Source organism: Aquarana catesbeiana, linkage group LG03, assembly GCF_042186555.1.
Source record: "Aquarana catesbeiana isolate 2022-GZ linkage group LG03, ASM4218655v1, whole genome shotgun sequence".
Classification (NCBI taxonomy): Eukaryota; Metazoa; Chordata; class Amphibia; order Anura; family Ranidae; genus Aquarana; species Aquarana catesbeiana.
In genome coordinates, this window is record NC_133326.1 from 573,794,816 (window position 1) to 573,802,234 (window position 7,419).

The 7,419-nt window shown below is 46.6% G+C and overlaps 1 protein-coding gene across 2 annotated transcripts in view; it reads right to left on the bottom strand.

Moving 5' to 3' along the window:
- NUP50 (nucleoporin 50) overlaps positions 1-920 on the bottom strand; it is a 39,552-nt gene extending 38,632 nt beyond the window's left edge. For both annotated transcript variants that reach the window (XM_073621922.1, XM_073621921.1), the window contains exon 1: positions 740-920. The gene's annotated coding sequence lies outside the window, so the exon portion shown is untranslated. The remainder of the gene's footprint in view (positions 1-739) is intronic.
- Between the last annotated feature and the right edge of the window lie 6,499 nt (positions 921-7,419).

Consider the following 7,419-nt stretch of genomic DNA (forward strand, 5'->3'; position numbering starts at 1 on the left):
AGCACACACCGTAGCGCAGGAAACGGCGCCTGTATGCCTGACAGCACACACCGTAGCGCAGGAAACGGCGCCTGTATGCCGGACAGCACACACCGTAGCGCAGGAAACGGCGCCTGTATGCCGGACAGCACACACCGTAGCGCAGGAAACGGTGCCTGTATGCCGGACAGCACACACCGTAGCGCAGGAAACGGTGCCTGTATGCCGGACAGCACACTCTATATACAGTGATCAACACCTGTATAACAAGCAGACATTTTATCAGTCACTGTTGTACAATGTTTGCTTTTATTAAACAGTCACTGGTCAGTGTAAAGTGTCTGCTCTCCATATACAGGCATTAGTCACCATCACAGATTACTTCTCAATATTTAGGCACTAATCACCCTGTAAAGGGTGTGCTCTAATTATACAGGCACAGAGCACCACATAAAGCGTTTCCTGTAATTATATAAGCACTAGTCACCGTGTACAAGGTCTGCTTTTATTATATAGGCACTGACATACACAATGAGCATTGCCTATAGAATTACAGTACACAGTGACAATCTAGTTAGAGCACATATCATACCGGGGGCCCACTGACTGAATAACCACAGCACATGCGGTCACCCACCCCAGTGACACAGGTGAGGCCTACAATCTCCCGCCACTTCCACACCGCACACAAGCGAGGCTCGGGTCTATCTTCCCGTCACCCACATGACTACTACGAGACTAAGACCTCTTCCCCGCCTACCTGTCACGACCTACACATCACCACTTCAGCCGGCTAAACGACCCGGGCGGGAAACCGCTTCTCGCAGCCACAGATAAGGGTCAGCGCGCATGCTCCTCCGCTAACGGCCAGAGAAGGGGAGGGACTTGTTGCCAGGAGCGACTCCCCATTCACGGCAAGGAATTCCACAGTGAGCATGCGCGAAATCCTACCGCCCAATGGCGAAGGAGCTGACATCATCCAGAGGTTTCATTGATGATGCCGGGAAAGGAGCGCGCGTGCGCAGCCCCTCGCGTTCCGCTGGAATGTGTGACGTCCTGACTTCCTTGACAGGAGCCAATCAGATTCCAAGCTTCACATAGTTCCTTTGTCAGCCTCTAAAAATTGAAGTTGTAAATGAAGAGTTCTGCTCTCAATTCAGTACATTGTTTGTAATCCTAGTTTACCCACTTAAGGACAGAACCTCTTTTTGACACTTACCCTTAAAAATCTCCATAGGTGAAGTTTATAATTTCTACAGGTTACTAGTTTTAAGTTACAGAGGAGGTCTAGGACTAGCATTATTGTTCTCGCTCTACTGATCACAGCAATACCTCACATGTGTGGTTTGAGCACCATTTTCATATGCGGGCGCTACTCACGTATGCGTTTGCTTCTGCGTGCAAGCTCGTCGAGACGGGGCGCTTTAAAAATAAATTAAAATCACTTATTTATTTTACTTTTTATTTTTTATTCTGACACTGTCTTTTTTTTAAAAAAAAGGTTTGGGTCACTTTTATTCCTATTACAAGGAATGTAAACATCCCTTGTAATAGAAAAAAAGCATGACAGGACCTATTAAATATGAGATCTGGAGTCAAAAAGTCCTCAGATCTCATATTTACACTAAAATGCAATAAAGAAAAAAAAAATGTCACTTGAAAAAAAAAAATCTCTTTTAAGAGCTATGGGCGGAAGTGACGTCAGAGGTCGCTTCCGCCCTCCCATGCTATGGAGCGGAGCGGCGGCCATCTTCCCCTCACTTGGCAGCCAGGCATCCACGGGTAAGGCGCGATTGTCTCCGCCGCTACTGGTGGGTCCGGTAAGCGGTGGAGACGACCAGAGCATTGCGGGAGGGGGGTGGGCACCTCTCCCACCACCGATAAAAGTGATTTTGCAGCGAATCCGCCGCGGAGACCACTTTTATCTTAAAGAGAAGCGAACGGCGTTCCCAAAAATACCTGCTGCTGCCATAACCCCGGTATTTAGTGTCAAAAACACAAACGTATGGGTACGTCGTTTTGCACAAAGTGGTTACTAAATAAATACACTATGACGATGAATGATTTTCTCCCTTGAGGTCTGTTAGTTTGGACTTTGTTGTCTCTGTTAAATAAGTGCAAGAAATAAAACTCGGATTGTGTTAAAAAATCCAGGGAGCCCCTGTAGTGAGCTGACAATGCTGTACTGAAATCTCATACATCAATCACTTCAGCTCCAGAAGGATTTACCCCCTTCCTGACCAGGCCATTTTTTGTGATACACACTGCGTCGATTTAACTGACAATTGCGCGGTCGTGCGACACTGTACACAAACAAAATTGATTTCCTTTTTTCCTCACAAATAGAGCCTTATTTTGGTAGTATTTGATCACCTCTGCGTTTTTTAATTTTTGCGCTATAAACAAAAAAAAGAAAAAAATTTTGAAAAAAAAAAACAATATTTTTTACTTTTTGCTATAATAAATATCCCCCCAAAAATGTTTTTAAAACAAATGTCTTCATCAGTTTAGGCCGATATGTATTATTCTACATGTTTTTGGTAAAAAAAAATCGCAATAAGCGTATATTGTTTGGTTTGCGCAAAAGTTATATCGTCTACAAAATAGGGAATAGATTTGTGGCATTTTTATTATTATTTTTTTTTACTAGTAATGGCAGCGATCAGCAATTTTTATCAGGACTGCGACATTGCGGTGGACAGATCGGACACTTTTGACATTTTTTTGGGACCCCTGACATTTATACAGTGATCTGAGCTATAAAAATGCACTGATTACTGTGTAAATGTCATTGGCAGGGAAGGTGTTAACATTAGGGGGCGATCAAGGGGTTAAATGTGTTTCCTAGTGTGTTTTTCTAACTGTGAGGGGATGGGACTGACTAGAGGAGGATATACATCATTGTTCCTACTTAGTAGGAACAGACGATCTGTCTCTCCTCCCCTGTCAGAACAAATCCCCGTTCTGGCTCTTGTTCCTGCGATCATGCACGTGCCTGCTAGGGCTCTTAAAGGAGCCGCCATACAGGTACGATGATTTGCGCAGCAGTGCCACTTTGCCGACGTATATCGGCGTGAGCCGGTCGGCAAGTGATTAAAGTGTTACTAAACCCAGGACCCTGCATTCAATATATCTGGTCTCCCACAGTACACTGAATATGGAAAAGCAATTATTTTAGTAAATATAAACTGATAAATACATTTTCTCATTAGCAGTATATAGCAGTCTTGTGACTTCTATCAGCTCCTAGTATACCTTGTAGGAGGAGTTTTCATACTGCACTGATCCTCTGTCTGGACAGTGCTGATTGACCCTGTGCTGATCACATGTACCCTCCCAAGAAAAAAAAAAAACTCTCTAGTAAGGATGAGCTCAGGCGTGTTCACAAACAGCTCGTGCAGAGCCCGACAGGAATTCGGCACTGCGGATCGCTAATCAAAAGCAGTGAGACATTTCCCGATGCGCGGCTGCAGAGATCGGGAAATGTCTCACTACCTTTGATTAGCGCTGTGCAGTGCCGACTTTCTGGCAGGCTCTGCACGAGCTATTTGCAAACACGCCTGAGCTCATCCTTACTCTCTAGCAATACACACCAAACTGAGCATGTGCAGCCCGTCCCCGGCTCTGTAAATATCAGGTTTTTTTTGGAGACAGTGGAAGAAGAGGAGGGTCAGAGAAACAGGATCAAAAAGCCTTTATACACAATGCAAAGGATTAACCCCCTAGGTTCCACAGTGAGTATAACAAGCATGCTTTACTGTATATGCAGACTGATTTTACTGTTGTGGGTTTAGTATAATGTTAATATTACAACATTACCCAGTGCATCTCTGAGAGCTACAGAACACCTCCCCCTATGGTGTGGAGAGGGGGTGATGGAGGTTGTAGCTAGGGTTGCCACCTCATCCCTTTAAACCTAAATGCATATGAATTACACAGGTTCTGAGGCTAATTTAATGCAGATAAGGCACCAAGTGAGTTTAATTACCACCTTAATCAGCCTCAGAACCAGTGTAAATAATATGTGTTCGGTTTTAAAGGGATGAGGCTTGGTTCACACTGTGATGTGACATACATTCCGACTTTGGGAGCACACATTGCATGATGTGTAAAAATCAATGGTTCCCTATGAGAGCCCTCTTAACTGACCAGATCCCTTGGGCTAGAGCACCCCATCCCCCCAGCCATTACCCCTAATTAGTGTCCACCTGTGTTATAGGAGGAGTCCTCTTAGTTCTCCCATAAAGAGGAGTGTATTTCTCCCATGGATGAGAAGCAGGAGCTTTCACTCTATGAATAGTGTAGGACCCACTGATAATGGGGTACTTTGATGCAGTAGTGGGCTTAAGCACCATATGGCCTTATGGTGTGACCAAATCCCCATAATTTGGCTTATTTGCTGAATATGTTCAGGTGTTTTAAATAGCCTTACAGGATTTAATGTCATTTTTTTATGTGTGCGCTGTAATCTTCTGTTCTGTTTGTATGGTCTTATAGCTGCATTTTTAGGGTGTGCCCCCCAAGTCTTTGTTTGTCTTAACTGCTCCGACACAAGTCAGGCCGACTTTGAAAAAGGTTCCTGCACTACTTTGGTCCGTTTTGAGCCCATTCAATATCATTGAAGTTGGAATAAAGTCAGATCCTCATCTTAGGCCGAGTTCACACTGGTACGACAAACGCTCCGACATTGGGAGCTCATGTCGCATGACATGTGAAAATCAATGTTTCCCTATGGGAGCCGTCTTAACTGGTCCGACACAAGTCGGTCTGACTTTGAAAATTCTCCGTGCGCTACTTTGGTCTGACTTTGATCCTACTTCAGCCCATTGATCATCACTGAACTGACCCAACTTTGGCATGCGACTTGTGCTCTGAGGATCTTGAAGGGGAACTCCACGCCAAATTTAAAAAACACTGGCATGGGTTCCCCCTCCAAGAGCATACCAAGCTCTCCAGTCAGGTATGGATTTTCAGGAGAACCCCCACACCGAAAAAACGGTGTTGAAGTCCCCCCAAGATCCACACCAGACCCGAGCACACAGCCTGGCAGGTCAGGATGAGCGAGCGCCCCCCCCCTCCCCCGAACCGTACCAGGCCGCATGCCCTCAACATGGGGGTGCCACTCATCAGGAGCAAGCACGTGGTGTATATGCAAATGGGAGATGAACAACTAGATAAATAATCTAGTATCGATAGAGGGGAGGAGAATGAAAATAGAGACCCCCCAATAGATCACTTACAACTATATATGCAGCTGGAGGCGTAATGTCAAGGACCACGGACCACCCAAAGGCATCAGTGTCAGGAGCTGTAGTGCAACATTGGTGTAAAAGGGGGTGTAAAATGTAGTGCAACATTGGTGTAAAAGGGGGTGTGATGACAGTGAGGTCTGTGTCATGTGGTGGGACTAATGTATACAGGGGGAGGGGGAAAAAAGGGGACTAGTGGGGGGTGAATGAACAGGTGTGAGTGGGAACACCCATGGCGAAGAGTTGCCATGTATATTAACGACAACCAAAGTGACTGCAAACTGTACAAAAATTACCTGGTGCTGGAGAAGGGGAGAAAAGAGACCTGGTCCAGGAGGGACATGAAAGCTAGTGTGAGCAGGAGCCCCGTGTGACCAGGCCCAACCAGGGCAGCTGCCCATAAATAAACGTGCGCCGCCACCGGACTGCCCCCAACATCACACGCACGGGTGCCGTGAATGGCAGGAGGTGCCAAGGCCCAGCGCCGTCACAACCACGTTCAGCCCTGGGAGGAAGGGACGCTCCGCAGTGTGCATCGCATGTGTGGGAAGGAGATGTGTGCCTTTCCTCCAATCAGCTGTCTCACAGTGTCTAGCAATAATCCACTCCTTCAGGAAGAGAAAATTCGAAGAGGATGTGCACTTTCTAAACAGTATATATGAAGACAGCAGATATACATGTAAAACTTAGGTATGGAGATGTGTTTTATCCCTGTGTATCATCTGAGGCTGTTAACGTCACTGAGTATATGTGACGGTTTACATCCACTTTAAGGGAAAGCAGCTGGTTCTGACTTGTAGCAATCCTTTAACCAATCCAGATAACGGGTGTCTGAGCACCACGTTCAAAGGGTGGTATTAATGGCTTATAACAGTCTGCTTTTGGGCAAGTGCCCCCTCACCAATCCTGAGAATGTTCAGTAACCTCCAGGTGAACGATCAAACGATTCTTCTTCACTGCATGCCAGCAGAGATGGCAATCGGTCTGCTGAGTCAGTGAGACATCTGACTCCAATGCTTTCAGCGATTCTGCAGAGGTGCCCCTCAGGTAGCATGAGATGCCTGACCCGCTGGGCTGGAGCTGTAAGGCTGCAGTCCTCTCACACAGGGACAAGATGGTACACACAAGATGGATCCCAGGAAGCAAGAGGGCTTGGGCCTGTTCTGCAGTCCATTTTATAGTCTCTCCCATAATTCTCCCCTCTCTTTGCAGTGCAGGCTGGGCTTTGTAGTCCTGCCACTTTAAGAGTCAGTGGGGTCGCTTTGTGATGGGACTTCATGTCCCACAGTCCTCTGCTGCTGCTCCTTGATGATTGTCTCTCTCTCCCCACCAATAGAGAGACAGGGATGAGAGCAGAGTGGGTGGATGCCTGTCTGCGAGCACTGCTCGCCACACAAGGTAGACAAGAGGGAGGGGGTGAAATCCCCTTGCTGGGACTGACAGGCGTGCTCTGCTTCAAAGAGTGCCTGTGTCAGTGTCCATTCTGGCGGCCGCCGGTGGGGATGGCAGGAGGTGCGGGGCCGTGGGTGACAGAGCGGCCCCCTGCTACATGTGCAAGAGTGCACATTGCGCCCCATGACCCTAGGAGATCATGTGCACTGGACACACATTAGGGAAGCGCCGCTGCCCTAACCCATAACCATAACCCTAGCACTAACTCTATTGCTAACCCTAACTTTTTACTTACCAACAAAGCTAGGTGATCATCATGTCAGCCCTGACATGATCACATGGTTTCATATAGTGCCAGGGGTCATAGCTAGGAACACCAACCACTTCTAGCTTTAAAGAGTAACATGTTTGTGTTTCTTTTTTTTACCTTGAAATGTTAAACGGTGAAGGCTAATTTCTTTGAATTTTAGAAGGAGAAATTAGTAATTTCACTGCAAAAGTGAAGTGACAATAGGGTAATTGATATAATCCCTAATTGTCACTCCCATGATCTGTTGCTGTTCTAAGTGTAGCACCCTCTAGTGTGTGCTACTAGTGGTAGAATAGGAAAAAGCATATTCTGGCCAGGAATAACCTGAGTAACTGAATTGGGTCAGGGTTACTAGAGGCCCAGGGCTGGATGACTCATCATGGCAGCTCTCTGGTGCCTCCCCTTGGTGTCTGGAAGGTTGGAGAACCTTCTAGAACTAGAGGGCGGGGGTTTGGAGGAGCTGCCATAAATATTTATGGAGCCTCAGCC